The sequence below is a fragment of the Gopherus evgoodei genome, chromosome 1 (assembly GCF_007399415.2).
Source record: "Gopherus evgoodei ecotype Sinaloan lineage chromosome 1, rGopEvg1_v1.p, whole genome shotgun sequence".
NCBI classification, from domain to species: domain Eukaryota; kingdom Metazoa; phylum Chordata; order Testudines; family Testudinidae; genus Gopherus; species Gopherus evgoodei.
The window spans coordinates 222,804,963-222,830,643 of record NC_044322.1 but is presented as its reverse complement, the minus strand read 5'-3'; the positions used below and the strand labels follow the sequence as shown (position 1 = coordinate 222,830,643).

The 25,681-nt window shown below is 44.0% G+C and overlaps 1 pseudogene; it reads left to right on the top strand.

Annotated features, from left to right (window-relative positions):
• The first annotated feature begins 8,982 nt into the window (after positions 1-8,982).
• The window catches only part of LOC115644485, a 41,306-nt pseudogene continuing 24,607 nt past the window's right edge, over positions 8,983-25,681 (top strand).

Genomic DNA, 25,681 nt, shown 5'->3' with positions numbered 1-25,681 from the left:
CAGTGGAGGAGATCTAGGTTGGATATTAAGAAACACTATTTCACTAGGAGGGTGATGAAGCACTGGAATGGATTACCTAGGGAGGTGGTAGAATCTCCATCCTTAGAGGCTTTTAAGATCTAGCTCAACAAAGCCATGGATGGGATGATTTAGCTGGTGTTGGTCCTGCTCTGAGCAGGGGATTGGACTAGATGACCTCCTGAGGTCTCTTCCAACCCTAATATTCTGTGATTCTCTGATTAAATGACAGGCCCTCAAGCCCCCCCAGAGTAGAGAGCGGGCCCGGGTTCCCCCCAAACCTGCCAACTCCTGATCAAACACAGGAGGAATTGACCTGGACTGTGGCTTCTAAGAGAGGGGAAGTACTCTGGGCTGTTCTCTGACCCACAGGGTGAATCTGTGAGGTGAGCAAATCTGCTGGTAAGCGCAGGACCCACCAAGGTAGAGGAGGAACTTTGTCACAACCTATTGTTTTCCCTAATGGCCCTTCCCAGCCAGCCATCTATATTGATTGCATATTCCTAACTTCAGATACCAAAATGTTACATACATATAAATAGGATAACTATATTCAGTGAATCATAACCTTTCCAATGATATCCTATATGACCTATCTTGCATAAAATGCATCATAGCTATGCCATAATCATATTATATTAATATTACTATGAAGAATATGGGGCATAATGCCATACCTGGTTCCTGTGAACCCAGCCAGCTCTGCAGCAGACTGAATTTTGGGAGGAAAACCTACTTTATTAGATAGGAAAGTTAACTTACTATAATAAGTGTAGTCCTTAATTCACATTGTGTGATTTTGTTTTTTATTGTAACCATTTGGTTCTATCACTCTCTTGTTTCTAGCTGAGTCTTTCTCCTTTCTTATATAAACCTTCTTTTGTTGTATTATAAGTGACCACAAGTTCTGTGTGGCTTACAGCCAGTGTCAGGGGCTGGATATTGCAGAGGAATGATTCAAAGGCACTCGGGGACTGGGTGCACCTATTTTTAACCAGCAAGGCAAAATCAGGGCTGGCATTGCCCAGAGGAGAGTGCCTGGGTGGCTGAAAGGCTAGTGGTGTCAGGGAGCTGACACCCAGACACCATGGGGAAGGCTACCAGTTGCTGCAGGTCTCTCTCTCTCTCTTTCTCTTTCTCTCTCTCTCTCACACACACACACACACACAAACACAGACTGAAGAAGTTCACTCATTAAAGTCTGATTGTTTGTCTAGAATGGTCTTCCCAGGAGAACTACATTGGACCAACTGGGTATGAAGTACCCTTTGTATGACCAATGTTCATTGTCTATCCAGAAGGCATAGTGTGTGCAGGTAGATTTTGACACCATAAAGTCCATTTCCATTCATTTAGTTCTGATTGTCCAGGTATTTTCAGATCACTTTGTCCAGCTTGTGGGTAGATGTTGAAGCCTTTCATGTGCCTAAATTTTAATTTTCTTTCTTGTCCTTCTGAACAATAAGATTCTACTAGAAAAAAACATTTTGAGATTTTCAGAGCAGTCTAGGGAATTTAAAGACACATACGTTTGAATGGAAGATGTGTGTCTAAATCCTCCTAGATCACCATAAAAATCTCAGGTATTATTTTTATGCACTGACAGAGACATGGGTTAAGATGTAATCAGCAAGTCCATTATAATTTATCTTTGCTACACAGAGCTAAATTTCCAAGAGTGCAGTTTTATTACTTTGAAAGGTGAGTATAAAAAGACAACTTCTTGCTGAATGCACCTGCTTCCTGTGGATATTTAAAGCCATGTCCCCTGGCTTTAGGAATAGAAACAGGCTGTTAATTTTTTTTTGTCCTATTCACTCTGCAGAGACTGACCAGCCCTGGGAAAGGCAGCTGGATTTCTGTTCATCGACAAAATTGTTCTTCAGAGCAGACGTGCACTTAGTATCATTTACCTGCAACTTCCTCACATTAATATCTGTTTGAATACAAATAACTTCATCATTTTACTTTCCCAATGACTGTCAGTAAAGTTATTGTGTGACTGCCACCAAAAAATGAATAAATAAGCTCCACTACCTTATGTTACTGATATATTGATATCTCCCATTGCCAGTCCCTCTCTATTAATTGCATCACCTGTGCTCAGAAAGAGACTAGGCCTATATCTCTGAAAGGTCTCTGAATCCAGACACTTTCTTCCTAAGTGGTTGTCACTAGCCATGCTGCTGAAAGGAAAAGAGAAGCAAAGAGGCTTGTGCTACAAGCAGAAGAGGTAAGTGCTGAAGAGGCAACTAATTTATTCTCCTACACATAGTTTACTTTTTATTCTCCAAACTGAGATTTTGGTGATGTTGTAAATCGTCACTGAAGCTACTTTGTTAGGGCTCAGATACAAACAGATATAGGCGAGGTATAAGAATCTGGACAGCATCCTGCATAATATCTCACATTGTCTATATTTTCTCATCTGTAACTTGCTGAACATTTTAAACCTCACTTCTTTAAGGAAACCATAATGCCGGCTGGAGTGAATTCCTCTTGGAGAAAATTATTGTCAGATGCTCTCGCAGAGAATGTTACCTTTCTTCTTCCTGGACAGAGGAAATATGGGTGTGAGTGGAAGTGTAAATGTGAGTCAAGAGCTAAAAGAGGGGCAGAGTTCTCAACTCACAAGGTGACTGTCACGCGGCCCCTGATTTGGGTTGAACCTCTCATAGGTCATGCCCCCTTTTTTTGCTTAACTGTTGGGGAGCAGAAAGCAAACCGCAGACACTGGCTGTGTAGGCCATCTGGCTTGCTGGGAAGTGTAGACAGAGAACTGTGCAGCCTGGAAAAACCCCTCTCTGCAGGGAGAGAGATGGAATTCTCTGCCGAATTTAAACACTAAGAATTAAATGTTGGGACACTCGGAATTTTGGTTAATAACTAAAAGAATTTCAGATAGCGTTTTCTTCTTTGATCAGTCTGTCATAAACAGATAGCTAAGGGTTAACATCTCTTTCACCTGGAAAGAAGTAATCTGAAACACCTGACCAGAGGACCAATCAGGAAACAAGACTTTTTCAAATCTGGGTGGAGGGAAGTTTGTGTGTGAGTCCTTTGTTCTTTGTTCTTGGTCTTCTGCCTGTCTCTCGCTCTCTGCTATGGGAGGATTTCTGTTTCCTGCTTTTCTAATCTTCTGTTTCCAAGTTGTGAGTACAGAGATCATAAAAACAATAGAGTTTATTGTTTTTTTCTTTTTATTTACATGGTATAGTTGCTGGAATGTTTTCAATTTTATTCTTTTTGAATAAGGCTGTTTATTCATATTTCTTTTAAGCAATTGACCCTGTATTTGTCACCTTAATACAGAGAGACCATTTTTAATGTATTTTTCTTTCTTTTTACATAAAGCTTTCTTTTTAAGACCTCTTGGAGTTTTTCTTTAGTGGGGAACTCCAGGGAATTGAGTCTGTGCTCACCAGGGAATTGGTGGGAGGAAGAAGTCAGGGGGAAATCTGTGTGTGTTAGATTTACTAGCCTGACTTTGCATTCCCTCTGGGTGAGGGGGGAAGAGAGATTAGATCTCAGTACTTCTGTTTTCCAAGGCTGGAAACGGGGAGGGTGGAATCCCTCTGTTTAGATTCACGGAGTTTGCTTCAGTTTATCTCTCCAGGAACCCAGGGAGGGAATATCTGGAAGGGAGAAGGGAAGGGAAATGGTTTATTCCCCTTTGTTGTGAGACTTAAGGAATGTGGGTCTTGGGGTCCCCAGGGAAGGTTTTTGGGGGGACCAGACTGCCCCAAAATACTCTAATTTTTTGGGTGGTGGCAGCTTTACCAGGTCCAAGCTGGTAACTAAGCTTGGAGGTTTTCATGCTAACCCCATATTTTGGACGCTAAGGTCCAAATCTTGTACTTGCAAATGCTTAAGCACATCAGTAATTCACCTGGGCTACTCATTTGAGTAAAGATAATGTTGTTCAAAGCATCTGCAGAATTGGGCTCTATGGAAATGCAGGTTGACATTTGGATAATTTAAATTTAATTTTCCTTTTCTGTGTTACTAACAACTGAGATGATTAAAACTCAGTATTTGGGGATCTAACTTGCTTCCACTATAAATGCTGCTTGTTTCTGTTGTGCACTGATATGAATGTTAATGTCTATAATATTTTTCAGTCAATTAGAGGGAGAAACAAAACAACCCCCATATTAGGGCCTGATTCTCAGTCACCCTAAGGCTGGTTTACACCAATGTGAAAGTGCAAAGACATCTTAAAGTAGATGTTAATTTCATCCACACTCACTTAGAGATCCCTTTATACTGCCAGAGTGGTGTGAGGTGGCCCTGTGTAAATGAGAATCAGGCAGGGCTGTCCTTAGGCATAGGCAAAATAGGCAGCCACGTAGGGCTTCAGTCTGCCTGGGGGCACTACTCTGCAGGCAGCCCAGACAGTGTAGAAGCAGGGCTGCTGGGTCCTAGAGAGAGCCGAATGCAGCACAGTCTGAGGAATGGGATTGGCTGCTGGGATCTCTGGGAAGGGGAGGGGGTAGGGGTTGGGGAAGGAGCTCACCTGTGAGTGTGACTCTTTCCCCCTTGGCTGAGGTGAGGTGAGGCAGGCTCTGTGGCTCTGGAACCAGTATCCTTTGTTGTCTCCCATAACATCCATTCTTCTCCCCCCTGCCCCACGGAGCACCCCCTCCTTTCTCCCTCCTCCCCAGGAGCACCCCTCTCTCTCTCCTCCCTCCCCTCCGTCAGGGCTGGGTTGGGTGAGGTGCTGGCGGGGAGGGGAGAGGAGGAGGCTGGCTGGCTGCCTGCTGAGGAATGAAAGTGAAAGTAACTCACTTCCTGGGCAGCAAGCCAGGATTGGAATGTCACACAGGGCTTGGCTGGGGTTAGCCAGATGTGTGAAAAATCAGGACAAGGGGTTGGGGTGGGGTGAGCAGATATCCCTATTTTATAGGGACAGTCCCAATTTTGGGGTATTTTTCTTATATAGGCTCCTTTTATCCCCTCTCCCCCCACCCCCACTGCCTGTCCTGATTTTTCACACTTGCTGTCTGGTCACTCTAGGTGGGGGTAATTGGTGCCTATATAAGACAAAGCCCCAAATATCAGGGCTCGCCCTATAAAGTCAGGACATCTGGATCTGGCCACCCTAGCTGGTAAGCACCTCTCCCCGGGCTGGCAGCTGCCAGCGATCCATTTCATCCGAGGGAAGCTGCACAAGGCAAGATGAGCTGCTGTGGCTCCATGGGTGACCTATCTGAGATCAGATGCTGTGCTAACTTCACCATGGTCCGTAAGGCTGGTGGTGGTGCCCATTGGCGTGTGATTGCACCTGAGGGTTTGCTGCTGCTGTTGCCACTCTGCACCCCAAGAGGTGGATTTTGGGGTCTATTGCAGCTGTTGGACCAGCAGGCTGGGGGGTTAGCCAAGCATGAAAGCAGTACTGTGTTGCCATTTAGATTATCATTTAACAACTTTGTTTGCCAAAAATTCTTGCTAACAATCCTGAATCCAATTTCAATATTTTTTTAAAAAAAAATCAATATCTTAGCCAAAAACAGAAAATTAAGTTGTTGACAATTATTAGTGACAGGTTTGGTTTGAGGCAGGGAGTGGGCCAGTTTTCATCAGAGAAACAAAAAATGTTGACTGACTTTCATATAGCCTGTTACTCCTGATAAGAACCCTCCAACAACTGTAATATGCTCATCTTCTTACTAGTGTATAAAGCAGGGGTCGGCAACCTATGGCACACATGTCAAAGGTGGCAAGTGAGCTGATTTTTGATGGTATGCAGCAGCAGGCTGAGCAGCTCAGCCCATCACTGCTCTGGGGTTCCGGCTGCTGCCCTATTGCCAGCTGGGATACCAGCCATCGGCCCCACTCAGCACCTGCTGCTGGCCTGGGGACCCTCAAGGAACCCCAGGCTGGCAGTGGACTGAGCAGGCCAGCTGAACCACTCAACCTGCTGTCAGCCTGGGGTTCCATTCACTCAGCTGGCAGCAGGCTGAGTGGGTTGGTGGCGGGCTGAGCAGGGCCAGTGGAGGGTTGAGTGGCTCAGTCTGCTGCCAGTCTGGGGTGCCAGCAGCACTCAGCCTACTGCTATTCCGGGGTTCCGGCTGCCAGCCCCTTGCCAGTCAGGAGCTCAGCCGCCAGCCCCACTCTGCCTCCTGCCAGCCGGGGTGAGCAGAATCCCAGGCTGGTAGCGGGCTGAGGGGGGGTTGGCGGCCGGGATCCTGGCTGGCAGGAGTTGGTGGTCAGAACCCCTGACCAGCAGCGGGCTGAGCAGGGCCTGGGATCCTTGTCTAGGGTTCCAGCCACCAGCCCGCTGCCAGTTTGGGGTTTCATTTACTCAGCTGGCAGTGGCCTGAGCAGGACCGGTGGCCAAGACCTCAGATAATAAAAATAGTTTATTTATATAATATAGACATAGAGAGAAACCTTCTACAAACATTAAAATGTATTACTGGCACGAGAAACCTTAAATTACAGTGAACTTGGCACACCACTTCTGAAAGGTTGCCGACCCCTGGTATAAAGTGACCATATGTTGTACTAAGATTCTCCAGCTTTTTTTTTCCCCTGTGACTCAGTATAACTTTTGCCAGCCCAGAAGTTGGGCAGCCAATGTTTTACATTTTCACAGTGTTTTCTCCAACTTTCATAAAGTAAATACATAGTTAATATGAGTTTAAAAGGCCAGGGACACTTCTTTGTGAAGAATCTGTACAGCAGATCATGCCCATAGACGATCCAGAAAAGAAATTTGAGGTTGAATTTTTTAATGTTGTGATGGATAAAGCAGTATCTGCTGTTGATGAAAGGTTTAATACCTTGCAAGTACACCATGAACAGTTTGGATTTTTGTATGACATAACTAAATTCAACGAAATAGGAAAACAAGAGCAACTAATGACAAAGTGCAAGAACCTAGAGAGCCTCCTGAAGCACGGTGTTAGTTTTGATTTAAATGGACTTGAACTGTACAAAGAATTGAGTACACTGTCATCAATATTGCCACATGCAAAATCGGTGATGGACATTGTACAGTTTATTCATACCCGCAAACTTGTTGACATATATCCTAATGTGTATATTGCCACTCGTATTCTACTGACAATTCCTGTAACAGTAGCATCAGGAGAACGGAGTTTCTCAAAACTAAAGCTCATTAAAAATTATCTCCTCTCTACCATGAGTCAGGAACGCTTAACTGGTCTTGCTATTCTTGCAATCGAACAAGACACGACTTTGTCTTTGTCATACGATGACATTATTACTGATTTTGCAGCCAAAAAAGCCAGAAAGATTGCTTTTAATTAAAAACAAATCTTTGTTTCAATACCTTTTCATATAAATTTCCAATAAAATGTTGATAAATTAAAAAAAATATTATTTGCATCATTCTGTCATATCAGAATTTTTTCTCTAGTGCTGCTTCTTTAGTGCTAGTCCATCAGCATTACAGTGTGCTTCATTAAGTTAAACTGGTTTTAATAACGTGAATGTGGCAAGTTTTCCAATAATGTAAGCTTATGTTTGTGTTGCTAAGAGCAGATCAGGCACAGAGGCACCAGTTTAATAATCTCACCTAGGGCACCATAAATCCTAAAGCCGGCTCTGGAATCAGGCCTATTACTGTTAGCAATTCAGACTGTGACACCATGTGCAATCTGCTCCTGATACAGATGTTGTAGCACTTGTTTCATTTCACAGTCGTGTACATCCCACATCTGCATTTCCACATCTAATCCAAACTCTCTGGAATCTCTCTGTATCACTGAGTACCTGACCACTTCCCTAGAGGAGTCTGTTTCTGTGTCTCAGTTGTTCTGGCTGTTACAAAACTTGCCCAATGCTGTAAGGTCAGGAACAGTGAGAATCACTGTGACCCAGAGAAATAAAGTGGATCTCTCTGAGGCACCAGAATGCACACCTTGTGCTCTGTCTGCTCGGAGGATGCAGCATGTACTGCCTTCCAAGACTAGTCAGTTCCTTCCCTCTTTCCTGTCCCCTTTCACTGCAGGGAGTGCTAGAAAGGAGCGGTCACTGCACTGAGAAGAGTGCAGGGTCTACAATTTTTGCTGGCCCTTGTGGAGGAGACAAAAAAGCCAGCACACATGTTGCATCCTCCTTTTACCCTCTTGTGCAGCCTCAAAACCTGTCCCTTTGCCTGAAATTGGCTTTGTGCCATACACTATTCTCCTAGGTCAATACCAGCAAGATTTCAGGGAATAGTAATAAAGCTGACGTTTCATATCAGAGAACAAAGCAGTGGTTCCCAGGCATTGGCCCCAATCCCTGCAGCATCCCTTGCTCTTTCTGACCTGAGCTTGTTTAAACCAGATGCCAGATGGTATAAATTGGACTAGAAGTCAATGATCAATACACTGATTTATACCAGCCAAGGATCTAGGCCCAAGTACCTGGACTTAGGGCTTCTGCATGGTCACACTGAACTCTAAGTCCTGGGGACTGAGCCTAGTCTCTGGAGCACTCTCAGCACACTGTGGCAAGAGACAAAAACTATGAATTGATCCCAAGCCTGCTGCTGGACAGTGCAGAGTGCTAACCCCATGACATGCATCTGGTCATAACAGAACATGACCATAATGCTGTGAAAATCCTGTACTTGCCCCCACATATGAATCCTGAACCTGCAGTTCTGCAGAAACAAGTTGCCTCTTTAAAAATCAAACCACAGAATTTACACAGACAGATGTTACAAAGAGAAATAAGTGGTGGGCAGATGGGTGAGAAGGGAGGCAGAGGAAGGAAGAGAGGGGGACTGTTCCTCAGTCAAAAGAGAACATTTTTCTTTTGTATCATCTTTTCAGGGGAGGTTCTGGGCCACTGTGTTCTGATGTCCGGGTTGCCTTATTTGTATCTAACAATGCATTAAAAAGGAGCCCTTTCTAAAATGACAGATCTTGTTCATCACTCTTCTACTGCAGAACCTCGAAAGTGCCTTAACTTTTTTACTTGAAATATAAGCTTCTTTCTTCACCAGCTATGACAGAGGAAATAACATATGCGGATCTGGAATTTAATAAATCTTATGCACTGGAAAATATCCCAGGTACAATGTCTAAGGGGCTTTTTTAGTTATTGTGCTTAAATTAGCTGGACTGGGAAGTTCTGTCAACCTAATCTTAGGCAGAATAGGACAAATTCATTCCTCTAAATCCATTATTCTCAATAGAGTTACACCAATGGTGAATTTCTCCTTTTGTTTTATTGTCCTTATTAATTAACAGAAGCACAGAAGCATGCATTGTGCGGTTCAAAGCATGGAGGGAGATGTTGTCCCTCCCCGGAATATTTTCATAATGTAAGGACCCATGAAAACACTAATTGCTGAGAGTGCTTTCTACCATGAGTAATCCTATTGATTTGAATGGGACTACCCCTGGGAGTGAGTGGTGTGCAAGGTACTGTTTGTGGGATCAGGTTCTAGAGTAGAGTTTGAGAGTCTAGAGGACATATTGTGCCATCCATGGGGATTTTGGCAGAATCAACAATGGCAGGATGTTGCCCTAGATTAGGATTTTATAGTTGTCAAACTCTGGTCCATGGAGGAAATAGAATCTTAGTTCTTTTTCATTTTTGACCTGCTTCTTTCTCATGAGAGGTTGTAACATTCGGTGACAAATGGTAACTCACTTTCACAGTATGGAGCATTTGTGATGTCTCCCTGTGAGAGGGTGAACAGAGCCAGAGAAGAGGGAAATACTTTAAACAGTCAAAGGTCCTTTTAAAAAAAGAGACCATGGGAATATATGTAAATGCAAGAAAAAAAATGCTCAAAACACAAACTCTGTTTCACGGAGCCTTTTCCTGAAACATGGAATGAGAGATTAGTTAAAAAAAACTTTTAAGACAGTGCTTTTGTTTGCTCTGGCTCCCTGACCAGTTTGGACGTCAGAGCCCAATGCTGTCTTCTGCAGAAGGGCTTGTATTCAGCTAGGGAAACCTCAGATCCCGAGTGAATCAAACTGAAACCGCTTCCTTTTTTCCTTATTGTAGAAAGATGAGGCCCTGAAACATAAACTCTTGTTTCAGAGGCCTAGTCTGAGGTCTGAAGCCTGAACCAAAGTACTTCCAGGCATTGCTAAGCTAAAGCTGGGCTGTGAGCCAGAGACAGGCCTCACTCACAGAAGTAGCGAGAAGAGGAACTTGTGCCAATATAACATCAGGACACTCCACAGACATAACAAGGAACAGGAAGGTGCATCTTAAAGACAGGACAGCATGATGGATAGATCTGTAAGCCTGGAAAAACATGATCAAAGGGGAGACAGCATCCTAATGAGCCAAGGGGCTGTACCTCAGTATGTCAGTAGGGTTGCGTAATCTGTCCTGTAACTGTATAAAAGTAGGTCCCAGAGTGTGCATCTTTGGCCAGCCTAGGGGGCAGTGGAAAGTCCCACCACTGAGGCCACGTCCAGACTAGATATTAAAATCTATTTTAGATACGCAAGTTCAGCTACGGGAATAACGTAGCTGAAGTCGAATTTCTAAAATCGAGGTACTCACCCGTCTGGACGGTGCTGCATCGATGTCCGCGGGTCTCCGTGTCGATTCCGGAACTCCGTTCGGGTTGATGGCGTTCCGGAATTGATGTGAGCGCACTCGGGGATCGATACATCGCGTCCAGACTAGACGCGATATATCGATCCCCGAGCAATCGATTTTAACCCGCCGATGCCGCGGGTTAGTCTGGACGAGGGCTGACTGAGCTGTTTCCATTGCCAGGGGGCACATATTTGCAGTATGTCCTGAAGAGTCTATAGAAAACTATTACTGTGCTTTGTTTGACTATAAACCTGGCTCAGGTTCCTTCGTACCTTACTAGCATCTGTGGTCTTTGGGGGTTCTCTCAGGGTTTGCTGTGTCAGCGATCTGCAGAGCCGGGGCAGCACACAGAGGGAACACACACACAGCCAACTGTTATCATCATTGAACAAGAGCAGAGCACCACACTGGTAGCTACTGACAACACATATCTGTCAGAGACCACAACATGTGATGCCATCAGGCTCCAGCTTGGGGCTGTACCTCGGTAGGGAAGTTGGTAAGTTATTTTGCCTTTACATTCAGATAAATGCCAGATTATTTAGCAGTTTTGCCATTTTTAGGAAAGTAGAAATCACCCAATGGCATCAGTGTGTTGCAGGCCCTGATTCCTGGCTCAGGCAGAGGAGCACACAGCATGATTCAGGAGGAGAATGTGCAAGAATGGCTGTAAACCATCTTTGTCCTATCCCCGATCCTGGGCCATTTGTGCTCTAAGCCAGTCCTCTGGTATCAATTAAAGCAGTCTGAAGACTGTTTCAACTTTGCTGCAGGTGCTAGTGACCATAAATGGTCATTGGAGGCAGAGCAGTTGGGGATCACCAGAGTTCAGGGAAACTCCAGTGGTGTCATCTTTTCTGGAGCCACCGCTTTACACCAGCCATAGGTAAGGAAGTTAGCATCAGAGCTACTACACTGATATGACCTTCCTGTGCTAGTTATGCCACTGTATCACAGAGGTGCTGTGCATAAGGGTCACAGCAGAGTTAAGGATCTGGGCCATTTAAGTATTGAAAAGTGTAGCCAGATTCTTTCCAGCATCTTTTGAGGAAGGCAATGCAACAGTTTAGAGATGGACCCATTGCAAGTCGCTCAGCCAGCTCATCTGGTGAGGATGGAGCAGTTGGGGGAGGGGAGGCTTGCAGGGCAGGGGCCTGATGGAGAGGCCCAGAGGGAAGGGCAGGCGAGGAGAACCCTCCTGAAGAACCCACTCAAGGAAGGCCTGAGAGACAAGCAGTAAGGCTGCCCTCACCTCCTGGAGTATACTAAAGGAAGTATTTCTTCATACAACGCACAGTTAACCTGTGGACCTCTTTGCCAGAGGATGTTGTGAAGGCCAAGACTATAACAGGGTTAAAAAAAGAACTAGATAAATTCATGGAGGATAGGTCCATCAAGGCTGTTAGCTGGGAGGGGTAGGTATAGAGTCCTTAGCCTCTGTTTGCCAGAAGCTGGGAATGGGCGACAGGGGATGAATCACTTGATGATTACCTGTTCTGTTAATTCATTCTGGGGCACCTGTCATTGGCCACCATCAGAAGACAGGATACTGGGCTAGATGGACCTTTGGTCTGACCTTGTATGGTCGCTCTTATATGCCATCGGACTCGAGGGAGGAGAGCCCCATGTACTGGCCAAGCAACAGGGGCTCCAATTGTTGTACCCCAGAAGGTCTCCCCAATTCTGGTGATACCTGTTAGGACCAACTTCCAGCACACCAAGGGGAACTCCACCACCTCAACACTGAGCTAGGGGTTGTGTACCAGAGGCTCTGCAAAGAGGTACTCCCTCTCGGCGGCCACAGTGGACCTGGTTGCTGAGACCAGCTTCCAGGTCCTGAGGATGTCCCAGTAGAAGACTGGCAGCTGAGAGAGGTCTTGCAGAAGACTCCTCAGATGGAGGTAGAAGAGATGGAGGTTGTATAGGAGCCCTCAGAGATGGTGGAGGAAGGTGTGCACCAGCAAACTCTACACCAGAGTACCTGCACCATAAAGGAGTCTCTGCAGGGCCTGAAAGTGGTAGACATAGATCTGACTGTGAAGGGAGGGCAGATCCTGTCCACCTTCTCCTAGAAGGAGACTCAGGACCCCCACAGAGACGCAGTGCAGCTTGAACCAAAAGAATTCCAGAATTTTTTTTCTGGAATCAGGCCAGGGTACCTGGGGGCTGGCTCATGGTGTTTAGCCGGTGCCAGAGCATCCCCATCCTCTGTAAAGTAAGGGAAAGAACCCTAGTTAGTCAGCTCCACACCTAAGGATGATTAACTGATTGTCTCCTGCCCAGAAGAGGCAGAACTAGCTAGGCCTTAAAAGTAGACTGAGGAAGTTCACTTGGGGGAAGAGACTGCAGAGGAGGCAGGTCTCTCTAGAAGAGAAAAGTTCTGGGATAAGTTTTAACAGATAGAGTACAATGGTGGAAAAACAATACAGGAGCAGGTTAGGCTTCTGCAGGGGAAACCCTGTGTGAAGGCCAACAAGGGAACTACAAAAGTTAAGAGGAGCAGAAGGGTGTTAGTTTAAGGCTCTGTTTGAACTTGTTTGTGTTACCCTGGAAGGGATGAACTCTTATGGACATGGCCAGAGAGCCGAGGCACGGAAAACCCACACAGGGAGTAGGAGGAAGACTTTGTCTGGGACTGGCAACTGCAGCCAAGGAAGTACCCACGAGAGTAGGTATGAGAAGCAAAGTCCTATGCAGTGCTGCATCTGTGCACTGGGGGCGGGGAGTGCCCTAGAGATGGAGATGCACACTTACAGACTGACTCATCTTTTAGCATAATTTATATCAGCCTTAGGCCTGCTCTAAATTATGCCTGGCTGCAACAGTCCCCAAGAGGCCACTTCACAGCAGTGCTCACTGCGTGCAGAGGCACTCTCGCCATGGTCCCTTCCACAGCCATGTTCTAGACACTTTCTTTATGGTATGGCCAGGTGATGTAGAGCTGGCTACTGCAGCTAGGGATTTCCCTATCATGGGGATTCCCAAGTAGATGGTTAGGCAGGCTTTCTTCGTGCTTTGCCAGAACAGCACATTGTCAGAACAGCACAAAGCAGTACCTGGCTCAATAAGGAGACTAGAAATACAGCTAGACTAAAAACTGTTACATTACAGAAAGTCCTTTTATTTCTTCCCACTACAGCATGCTGTCTGTCTTCACAGGGCCAGGCTCTCTCTGGGAGGATGTGGGCCATGGGTCTATCTACATTACAAAAATATCCAATTTGGGAGGCCCATTTACAAGATCAATTACACCACCATTCTATTTTGAAGTGAAGTTGGGAACTACAGTAGATTTAACTGGGTCTTCAGTCTGTGCTCCAGCCTTGGACTTGTGCAAAGTGTTAATATGAACTTTGGACAAAGTTACTGTCTCATCTACACTCCAAATTGGAATGGATAGTATTTGGTTGGGGAGTTAACTGATTTGTGGCTAGAACTGGTGAATACTTGGTGTCACTACACAGACTTCAGTGGACCACATCAATTCACACCAGCTGAGGATCAGGTTCACAGTGTATAATATCCAATCAAAGAATTCATAAAATTGACTTCTTACATCTTGTTGGTCTACAAAAGAGATTGACAACTCCTTTGTCATGTCTGTGTAAACGTTCTTTTCTGGGGACTGGAGCTATTAGAAAGTTAAAATCTTTTTCATCATTAGAGTTGTCTTTGTTTCTTGGCTGTTTATCAGATAGCATAATTAATCAAACATCATATTAAATTCATTTAAAAATACACCTCATATCAGGCAGCAAAATATCAAACACCACTTTGCACTATTACATAGGGATGTAATGAAACCTTCCTGATCCTAGCTAGTGATCATGCCCTGAAGCATGAGGATCAATGGCCCTTGTAATTTTATCCTAGCTAGTGTAACAGTAGATGATATTCTTTTTTCATATACATTTCTAACCCTGTGTTCTCAACATTTTGTTTAGGGAATTCTGCTTCACTTTTCTACCCTTTTGTTCACTCTTTACATCCTTTTGGTCGAAATCCTGCTTCTAAAATATTTTGCCATTACAAAGATTGTCATTTAAAAAGAACAAAAAACACTTAAGGGGGAATTGATGGTGTCTGGAGTGGAAGAGTGGATAATCATAGACTATCAGGGTTGGAAGAGACCTCAGGAGGTCATCTAGTCCAATCCCGTATTCAAAGCAGGACCAATCCCCAGACAGATTTTTGCCCCAGATCCCTAAATGCCCCCATCAAGTATTTAACTCACAACTCTGGGTTTAGCAGGCCAATGCTCAAACCAAGGGGAGGCAAGCTGATGATGAAGAAGGACATGCCATTGCTGGAGGAGAAGAAGGCCAATGGCTATTGGATGGAGGCCATACCAATGCTGGAGTGGTAGATGGATTTCTTGTTTCCTCTGTAGCCATGGTGTTGACCAATAAGGAGGATATACAATAAATTATACAAAGTCTGAACTGTTATACAATAATACAAAGTGTGCTTGCTTCATTCCCACATTTATAGGCAAGGGGAATTATAACCACCTTCACCAGCAAGGGCTGCCACTGTGACCTGGGAAGGATTTACCCTGGGGAGGGCAGGTAATGTTTTTAGTTTTCATCTCTAATTAGGGTTCAATAAGAGTTCTGCAGACAGATTGCAGTGGGGATCCCACCGACTCTGGGGTCTGTGCTGACCATCTGTAGCCCCTGCATTGGAAGAGAGTCTGTTGGAACCTTGTGTAGCTGCAGCCCTTTCCAAGCAGACCTCCCACCACTCAGGATCCTGCAGCAGAGTCTGCCCTATCAGAAGCTGTCTCAGTGTCTTTGTGGGATGTGGGAACCAAGAAGAAAGGAAGGAAGAAGAATGAAGCAGCAAAATAAGGCTTTTCCAGAATGCACAGCTTTTAGTCACTGAATTCACTATTGGTTTTCTTAGATTCCAAGGCCAGATTGGACCATTATGAGCATCTAGTCTACCTCTTACATAGCACAGGCCATAGAACTTTCCAAAAATAATTCTTAGAGCAAATCTATTAGGCTATGTCTATGCTATGACTTATGTCATTGAGGGGTGTGAAAAAAACACCCTCTGAGCAACATAGGTTTTGCTGGCATAAGTGGTAGTGTGCACAGCGCTTTGTTGGCAGGAGAGATTCTCCCACGGTCATAGTTACCACCACTCATGGAAGTGTTTCTATTAAGTTGACAGGAGAGCGCTCTCCCCTCAGGATAGAGTGGCTACATGAGCGATTTTATAGTGGTGCAGCTGCATCAGTACAGATGTGCTGCTATAAACTCACTGGCATAGACATGGCTGTGGAAAAACATCCAAACTTCATTCAAAAATTGTCAGTGATGGAGTATCCACCACACCCCTGGGTAAATTGTTCCAACAGTTAATTACTCTCTCCATTAAAAATTTACACTTTATTCCCAGTCTGAATTTGTCTAGCTTCAACTTTCAGCCATTGGATTGTGTTATACCTCTCTCTGCAAGTTTAAAGAGTCCATTATTATATATGTGTTCCCCATGGAGGTACTTATAGATTATAAACGTCGCCCCTTAACCTCTCCTTTGTTAAGAGATTTTGCTCCTTGATTATATAACTAGAAGACATGTTTTCTAATCCTTTAAAAGCAGGAAGGAGTCCTGTGGCACCTTATAGACTAACAGAAGTATTGGAACATGAGCTTTCATGGGTGAATACCCACTTCGTTGGATGCATGTAGTGGAAATTTCAAGATGCAGGTATATATATATGTGACCAAGAATCAGGCTGGAGATGACGAGGTTAGTTCAGTCAGGGAGGATGAGGCCCTCTTCTAGCAGTTGAGATGTGAACAGCAAGGGAGGAGAAACTGGTTTTGTAGTTGGCAAGCCATTCACAGTCTTTAATCCTGAGCTGATGGTGTCAAATTTGCAGATGAACTGAAGCTCAGCAGTTTCTCTTTGAAGTCTGGTCCTGAAGTTTTTTTGCTGCAGGATGGCTACCTTTAAATCTGCTATTGTGAGTCCAGGGAGACTGAAGTTTCCCCTACAGGTTTTTGTATATAGCCATTCCTAATATCTGATTTGTGTCCATTTATCCTTTACATAGGACTGTCCAGTCTGGCCGATGTACATAGCAGAAGGGCATTACTGGCATATGATGGCATATATTACATTGGTGGACGTGCAGGTGAATGAACCGGTGATGGTGTGGCTGATCTAGTTAGGTCCTGTGATGGTGTCGCTGGTATAGATATGTGGGCAGAGTTGGCATCGAGGTTTGTGGCATGGATTGGTTCCTGAGTTAGACTTACTATGGTGCACTATGTAGTTACTGGTGAGAATATGCTTCTGGTTGGCGGGTTGTCTGTGGGCGAGGACTGGCCTGCCACCTAAGGTCTGTGAAAGTGAAGGATCATTGTCCAGGATGGGTTATAGATCCCTGATGATGTGTTGGAGGGGATTTAGCTGGGGACTATATGTGATGACCAGTGGGGTTCTGTTGGTTTCTTTCCTGGGCTTGTCTTGTAGTAGGAGGCTTCTGGGGACATGTCTGGCTCTGTTGATCTGTTTCCTTTTTTCCTCATGCGGGTATCGGTTCTCACCATACGATGAGACTGCATCATCTTTTTTTCCCCTAAATACAGCACATAAATATATGTTAGCATGTCTGCCTTTTCTGCATTATTATTGATAATTCTATCATCTCCATCTAGCAATGGACCAATACCACTGTCAGAATTCTTTTTGTTCCTAATATATTTAAAAAACTCCTTCTTATTGTTCTTAATTCTGCTGCCATAGCTGTCTCCCTATGTCTCTTGACTTCTCTTATCAATTTTCTACAATTCCTAGTGTCTGATTTATATTCATTGCTATCAACTTCCCCTTTATTCCAATGGTTATATATTTAATTATTATTATTTTTTACAGCTGCCTTTAATTCTATTCTAAACTATTTTTTTTAAACTAGCACAGCCTTCTTCCTCAGTTGTGGGCTTATGGCACTGGAGACATCTAATAAGGTATTGTTTAAAGATTCCCAATTATCATTCTTTTTTTATCTATTATTAAATTCTTCCTTCCAGCTGGTTTGGATTTGGCTCATAATTGTTTTCAGCATTGTGAAATTGGCGCCATTAAAGCAGCAATTATATATATTCCTGGTCTGGACTTATTTCTGCTGTTTCTGCAGGGCACCCCGCTTCATCTCCCACATGGCGTCTGGTTGCCCTGACTTCCCTTACATTGTGCTTGGCATTGCTGGTAGGGCTGGAGATTGTGTGTAAGTATCAATACTTTTTATTTGTTGAATTTGATACAGATAAATGATGCCAGATTGCTATCCATCCCCTGTAGTCTGAAGTTGTTGATTTATCCATTGCACGGGTACAGCATGGGCAGTGATAATGCAAGTTTTCCAGACACACTATCACCCATTAATGTACTTTACTTGGTTGAGCTCCAGAGTAGAAGTATTGCTGCAAGTGGCAATTTCTGTAGCCCATTCACTCCTTGACCTCTCTACCTAAATTACCAAAGGGAAGCCTTCTTGTGCCATCAAGTTATGATGCTGTTTTTTTGTGATATGGAAACCTGTCCCATTAGGAACTGGATGACATCCACTAATTCATTTCACAATGAACACTTATAATGTGGGGATGTTTTTCAGTTAATACTGACCTGCGCTGGATATCAATTGGTAACAAATGGTGAAAGGCTCTGTTTCCCATTAACAAGCAAGCTCATTTTATTTAAAATTTATTTTTAAATAGAAAAATTACACTAAACCTGTGATGTCAATACTATGGGTTACTACCCAAAACAAGGCAAAAAATTTAAACCAGATGAATAGAATAACCAAAAATTAAAAAAAAAAACTAACAACAAGGAGTCTGGTGGCACCTTAAAGATTAACAGATTTATTTCAGCATAAGCTTTTGTGAGTAAAAAACCCACTTCTTCAGATTCTTTGGGTATTTTACCCACGAAAGCTTATGTCCAAATAAATCTGTTAGTCTTTAAGGAGCCACCAGATTCCTTGTTGTTACTGTGGCTACAGACTAACATAGCTACCCTTGATACAAAAATTAAAAGAGGACAGAGGCAGGAATAATTTTGATTTGTAAACTATGCAAATACAAAATGTTTTTTGTGAATTTCAATTTTTCAGGTTTCCAGTGACTTCCAGAAACAGATTGGAAACCTCAAGCGAAACCAGGAAACTCTGCAAACAAGTTCCTCAAAAAGGCTGCAAGACATGAAAGACAATTTTTGTCTGAAAGGGGAAGATAAAAATAAGAATAATGGTAAATAGGATTGTTATTCAAATGGACTCTTTTTTTCCAGAATAGATACAGGTTGGGCAATGGTTGTACAATTTCACCTATTCTCTTCCAATCACACCCCATTAAATGAGCTCTACATCTGCATTGAAAGGGACCACAGATAACTGTATGCAATTATCAGAGAGGTGAGGTACAAAGGAATTCCTCCTTCATGATCCATTCAGTCCTTATCTTCTCTGTTCAAATGGCTACGAAAGCAAATAATTAATAATGCTAGTTATTATTGTGCTTTTGTGATGTTGACACCTGCCTCCTAGAAACTGAACTGGTACTATCCAACTGATTTCACATGGGCCATAAAATAATATCAGATGGTAACTGTCCACTCATGATGTTGCTTAGTGATTTGCATAACAGCATGGAAGATTAAGGCTCAACTTTCATTCAGTTCCTCTAAGCTTTTTTTAATGATTAATTTGCCCTGAGGACTTGGGATGCATTTGCGGTCAGTATAGTTATTGGAAAAGTCTGTTAACATGTCTGGGGATGGAGCGGAAATCCTCCAGGGACATCTCCATGAAGCTCTCCTGGAGGTACTCCAAAAGGCTTTGCAGAAGGTTTCTGGGCAGGGCAGCTTTATTCCGTCCTCCATGGTAGGACACTTGTCCACGCCATGCATGCAGCAAGTAATCTGGTATCATTGCATGACAAAGCCTGGCAGCATATGGTCCCGGTGTTTGCTGGCATTCAAGCAACATCCGTTCTTTATCTCGCTGTGTTATCCTCAGGAGAGTGATATCATTCATGGTAACCTAGTTGAAATTCAGGAATTTAATTAAGGGGACAGACATAGCCATTCCTACTGGGCTGTTTGCCTGTTGCTTAAAGGAAATCCTTCCTTGCAGGTAGCCAAGCGGGGGAAGGGGGGTGATTGGCGCTGAGCTTTTTCGCGTTTGGCTGGCAGGGATCTTCCATGATACCAGCCACGCGGTGGGGGGAGAGGTAAAGCGATCATCCCAGAGAATTGGATGGGGGGTAGTTTTTGCTGCTGCATCTTAACAGGAAGGAAGCAGCACTGAACGGGCTTTGCTTGGTATTTGGGAAAGGAGGGCACTGTGTATATGAAGGCTGCAGAAGCCAAAAGACAATGGCTTACTATGGCCACATGCAAGCTGAATTATGCTGCCCGGACCTGCGTCTGTGAGATCTCTAACACCAGAGCCGCAGGCATTCAATATTAAGATGCAAAATGCAACCTTGTAGTGAAATCACATGTGCTATGTAAGGTGAATAGTGTTGTTCACCGTGAAAGAGTATAACCATTGTTCTGTAAAATGTATCTTTTTAAATACTTCTCTCCCTTTTTCCCCTCCCTCTTGCAGCTGCAAATTTTTCAAGCCTCCCTACTCCATTCCGAAGGTTATCTCAGATAAGGTGGCGGAAAAAAAAAGACGTGAGATGAAATGTTCTCGGAAACCATGGAAGTGACCTGCAATGAAAGAGCTCATCTGAATGAGTGGAAGGACATGGTATCAAATTACAGGAAAGATGTCAGTGAACATGAGGACAGGAGGTACCAACGTTAGGAGAGGAGGGACACTCGAGATGAGAGGTGGTGGCAGGAAGATCAGAGGAGTAGGCAGGAAGATCAGCGGTGGCGGGATGCAATGCTGGGGCTGCTGCGTGATCAAACTGATATCCTCTGACGTCTGGTGGAGCTTCAGGAACAGCAGCAGGATCACAGAGTGCCGCTACAGCTTCTGTGTAACCACCCTTATCCCTCACCATGTTCCATAGCCTCCTCACCTAGATGTGTAAGAACGCGTGGGGGGAGGCTCCGTGCATCCGCCCACTCTATCCCTGTGGACAGCCCAACCAAAAGGCTGTCATTACTTTGAAATTTTTTTAGTGGCCTTTTCCTTCTCTCTTATCCTCCTCCCAAACCACACCCGGGCTACCTTGTCAGTTCTCTCCCTCTTTTTATAATGAATTAATAAAGAATACATGAGTTTTAAATGATAGTGACTTTATTTCCTTAAGCAAGCTATAATCGAAGGGGGAGGTGGGTTGCTTACAGGGAATGAGTCAATCAAGGGGGAGGGGTTCATCAAGGGGAAACAAACACAGCAGTCAGACCGTACCCTGGCCCGTGATAAAACTCGTTTTCAAAGCTTCTCTGATGCGCACCACTTCCTGGTGTGCTCTTCTAATTGCCCTGGTGTCTGGCTGCACGTAATCAGTGGCCAAGTGATTTGCCTCAGCCTCCCACCCCGCCATAAAGGTCTCCCTTCTACTCTCACAGAGATTGTGGAGCACATAGCAAGCAGCAATAACAAAGGGGACATTGGTTTGGCTGAGCTCTGAGTGAGTCAGTAACGTGTGCCAGCGCGCCTTTAAATGGCCAAATGCACATTCTACCACCATTCTGCACTTGCTCAGCCCGTAGTTGAACATTTCCTGACCACTGTCCAGGCTGCCTGTGTATGGCTTCATGAGCCATGGCATCAAGGGGTAGGCTGGGTCACCTAGGATAAATACAGGCATTTCAACATCCCCAACTGTTATTTTCTGGTCTGGGAAGTAATTCCCTTGCTGGAGCCATTTAAACAGAGTAGTGTCCCTGAAGATGAGAGCGTCATGAACTCTTCCCGGCCATCCCACATGGATGTTGGTGAAACGTCCCTTGTGATCCACCAGTGCTTGCAGCACCATTGAAAAGTACCCCTTGAGGTTTATGTACTGGGTGCCCTGGTGTTCCGGTGATAGGGATATGGGTTCCATCTATCGCCCCCCCGCCACAGTTAGGGAATCCCATTGCAGCGAAGCGATCCACTATGACCTGTACATTTCCCAGAGTCACTACCTTTTGTAGCAGCAGCTTAATGATTGCTTTGGCTACTTGCATCACAGCAGCCCCCACAGTATATTTTCCCACTCCAAATTGATTCCTGACTGACTGGTAGCTGTCTGGCGTTGCAAGCATCCAGAGGGCTATTGCCACTTGCTTCTCAACTGTGAGGGCTGCTCTCATCTTGGTATTCTGGCGTTTCAGGGCTGGGGATAGCAAGTCACAAAGTTCCATGAAAGTGCCGTTACGCATGCAAAAGTTTCGCAGCCACTGGGAATTGTCCCATACCTGCAACACTATGCAGTCCCACTAGTCTGTGCTTGTTTCCTGGGCCTAAAATCAGCTACAACCTGCCCCATTACCATCAGGATCTCCAAAGTGCAGGGGCCCACAGTTTGAGAGAATTCTGTGTCCATGTCCTCATCACTCTCGTTGCCGCGCTGCCATAGCCGCCGCCTCCTCGCCTGGTTTTGCAGGTCCTGGTTCAGCATAGACTGCACGGTAATGTGCGAGGCATTTACAACGTCCATGATTGCTGTCTTGAGCTCAGCAGGGTCCATGCTTGATGTGCTATGGCGTTTGCACAGTTCACCCAGGAAAAAAAGGCATGAAGTGGTTGTCTGCTGCTTTCACGAAGGGAGGGGTGAGGCTGTACCCAGAACCACCCGTGACAATTTTTTTGCCCCATCAGGCACTGGGATCTCAACCCAGAATTCCAAGGGGTGGGGAAGACTGCTGGAACTATGGGATAGCTATGGGATAGCTACCCACAGTGCAACGCTCAGGAAATCAACACTAGCCTCGGTACATGGACGTATACCACCGAATTAATGTGCTTAGTGTGGCCGCCTGCACTCGATTTTATACAATCTGTTTTACAAAACCAGTTTATGTAAAACCGGAATAATCCCGTAGTGTAGACATACCCTGGGTCATGCAGTGTGAAAGAAGAAGCATGTTCAGAGTCTGGAGAAGCAGGAATACTTTATATCATTCAGCAACAGAGCTGGGCAACTTTTTTTTGAATAGTAAATCAAAGGAGTATCCAAAATTACTCACCAACTTAGATGAAATTCAGCCAAATTAAAAAATAAGGAAAAAAAAAGTCAAATAAAAAAGTTTATTTTTATTTATTTATACCTGTCCAGAAAGTATAAGTGGCCTGGACAGGTATTTCCCAAATTGTTTTGGCAAAAAAAAAAAAAAAAAAAAAAAATTCAGGCTAGATAAACAAAAGGATCTAGGTGCCATTCACAAAAGCAGAGCATGACTGAGAGAATGGTTACTGTTTAGGTGCTAGGGCCCTCACCTATGATGATGTAGTTTAAGTCCCTGCTCCAAATATTTTTTAAATTATTTATACAAAGTGGAATGGCTTCAACAAAATAGACTAAGAGAAACTCATTCAGGAATAGTCTCTAGCTCACTCCCCTGGGGTAGACGAGATAGAGCTTCATATCAATGCATCGGTGCAGGAAACCCAAATATTCCCTCCAAATGAGTGCCCTACCTGCTGAGGTAAAGGTTCTAAGAAGTCCTCCTCCTCTGGCCATTTTCGCAATCTAGTCCTTTAAAAATGTCTGGAAACAAAACACTGTGGGATAAAAGAAACATTTTGTTCAAACCCAAACTCACTATTTAGCAATTTTTTTCCATTGGTTTGATATTTTCTAAACTAACAACTTTTCATTTCTAAATGAATTGTTTCATTTTTAAATGTGGTTTCATTTAACATCAAGGGAATTTTTTTCAATTTTTAATTTCAGAGAGAAAATGGGGAAAAAAACAAAACACTTCTGATTGGAAACTTACCATATTTTTCAGATATTTTTGTTCAGACTCTAATCTAAAAAAAATGGTTTGATTAGCTTTACTCTGCGATGCCCAATTTGGCTAATTCAGGAGCAATATTGATTGGCTTCTAAGGTGAATTCACTTTGGAATCTCAAGGGTGGAGTACAGTAGTTGTTTGTAAAATACTAGGAAAATAAGTGGAGCTGGAAAGATCATCAGAGTCTTTCACTGCGATGTCCAGAATCTTGGGGAGATGGGAAAAGTGATTTATTTCTAACCCTGGCTCTAGTGCCTAAGGCTAGCAGTGGTCTGACTCTGGGGAAGAGGGATTGATAATCATTTTATAAATAGATCCTTAAGCACAATGGTTCACCAGTGGAAAACATGAACACATTTTGTTTTTGAAACAAACAATGGATTTTCATTTTCACCAGCACTAGTTTTGATCATATTGGAAGATTAAGAAATTTTCACATGCCTCCAGTAATGTCCCCTCTCTCTGAAACTGGAACCTAACACAGAGCATGAATGGGCTTTTCTAATCTAGCATCATTTATGGGAGGAAGGTCTTCAGCAAAGCAGAGGCTACTTTCACAAAGAGAAGCTTCTCTGTGGAACAGCCAGCCCCTTTGTGAATGTTGACTTGGTGTGTCTTTTTCCAGAACTGTTCAGAAGGAATAATTGGAACAGTGCTTGGGGGAAGTCAGGTCTGTTTGTGGGTAGAGAGAGTTTGGATGGGCAATTCTGTAAGTCTAGTTTCCCCCCTAGGGCAGAGTTAAGATGATAGAGTGTAATCTGTATTGTAGGGTGGTTGCTCTAGTAATGATGTGTTTTCCTAGGTTGAGGAGTAGAGCAGAGGTTCTCCAACTGTGGTCTTCAGACCACCAGTGGCCTGCAAACTACAATCAGGTGGTCCGCAGATAGTTTCCTCTAAGATGTGCACCTGGGCGGCCACACACAAGAGAATGAAGGGTCATCCACCTAATTAGTGAAGCCTCAACAAATTTCAAGGGGTCTGCAGGCAAAAATAAAGTTTGAGAACCACTGGAGTAGAGGATATGTCCTGTTAGATGCCCTGACTTCTAACCACCTTGCTTTTGTGATTTTTGCCTTAAGTATTTTATGTATGGACTATCCTTTAAAGATAGTAAAGGAGCAGATTCTCCTTTACACTGCTATGGCAGCCATTTACACCCCCTTTAAAGCACCATTACATTGTCAGAGTGGTCTAAAGGGGCCTTACATAAAGGACATTCATATTCATAATAATGTTATCAATTAAGATGGAAAAAGACTTGTTCCTGGTAATTCATACCTTCTCCATCTCCGTTCTCATTCTCTGGCCGCTGCAGGATTGTTCACTTAAAAAAAAAAAAAGTGGCCTCTTTGCTGAGTCACAGCAGATTTCAGGGCCTGGTAGGGTCAGTTTTTCTACTGGAAGAGAAATTAATCATGAGGAGTCTGGGTATTCTTAGTGCAATTGGTTTGTTTACACTAAATACACTTGGAACAGAGGTGGTCACAAACAGCATACAGGCAATTCTTGTTTTCAGGAATCTCAGCCCACATATTAAATGTCTGGGTCCCAGGAGGCAACTCTGCCCCACAAATGAACTCTAGTTACAAAGATTAAGGAAAAGAGCAAATTCTCTTGCTGCTTGTAACAGCTCTGTAAAAAAGAACCTGAATCACAAACCTAACAATAATACAGCATCTCGTCAGAGACTGCACATTGCTCTCATGCTGAGGAGCAGAACCTGTAAGACTATGTGTAGAAGCTCAATCTGGTGACTCCTGATATAACAACATTCTCCATTGCTGGGTTCAACACAGTTTTTACCTTCTCAGCAGTGCAAAATCCAGCCCTTCTCAATGAGATCTTATCATACTTCAGGAGAACTGAGACTCAGCAGATCATTTCACACAGGCTAGTGATAATATTGGGCTTGGCCCATGGAGGATCAATGCCATATACATGACAGCTTTGCAACTTCTATGTGCATTCAAGTCAATGGCAGTAGCCCTTGTATTCTGAACTGCTTAGGTTGAGAAACAAAGACAATTTCTCTCTTTTTAGGACCAAATTGTACACTCTGCCCTGCAAACTGGCAATGGATGGGAGGTGACACCTGCTTCTACATTTCAAGAGAGAAAAGGTCCTGGAAGCAGAGTTGAGAGTTCTGTTCCTTACAGAATTCCACCTTTCTCATGCTACAGGACAAGTAGAAGCTGGTATGGCTCCTATCCC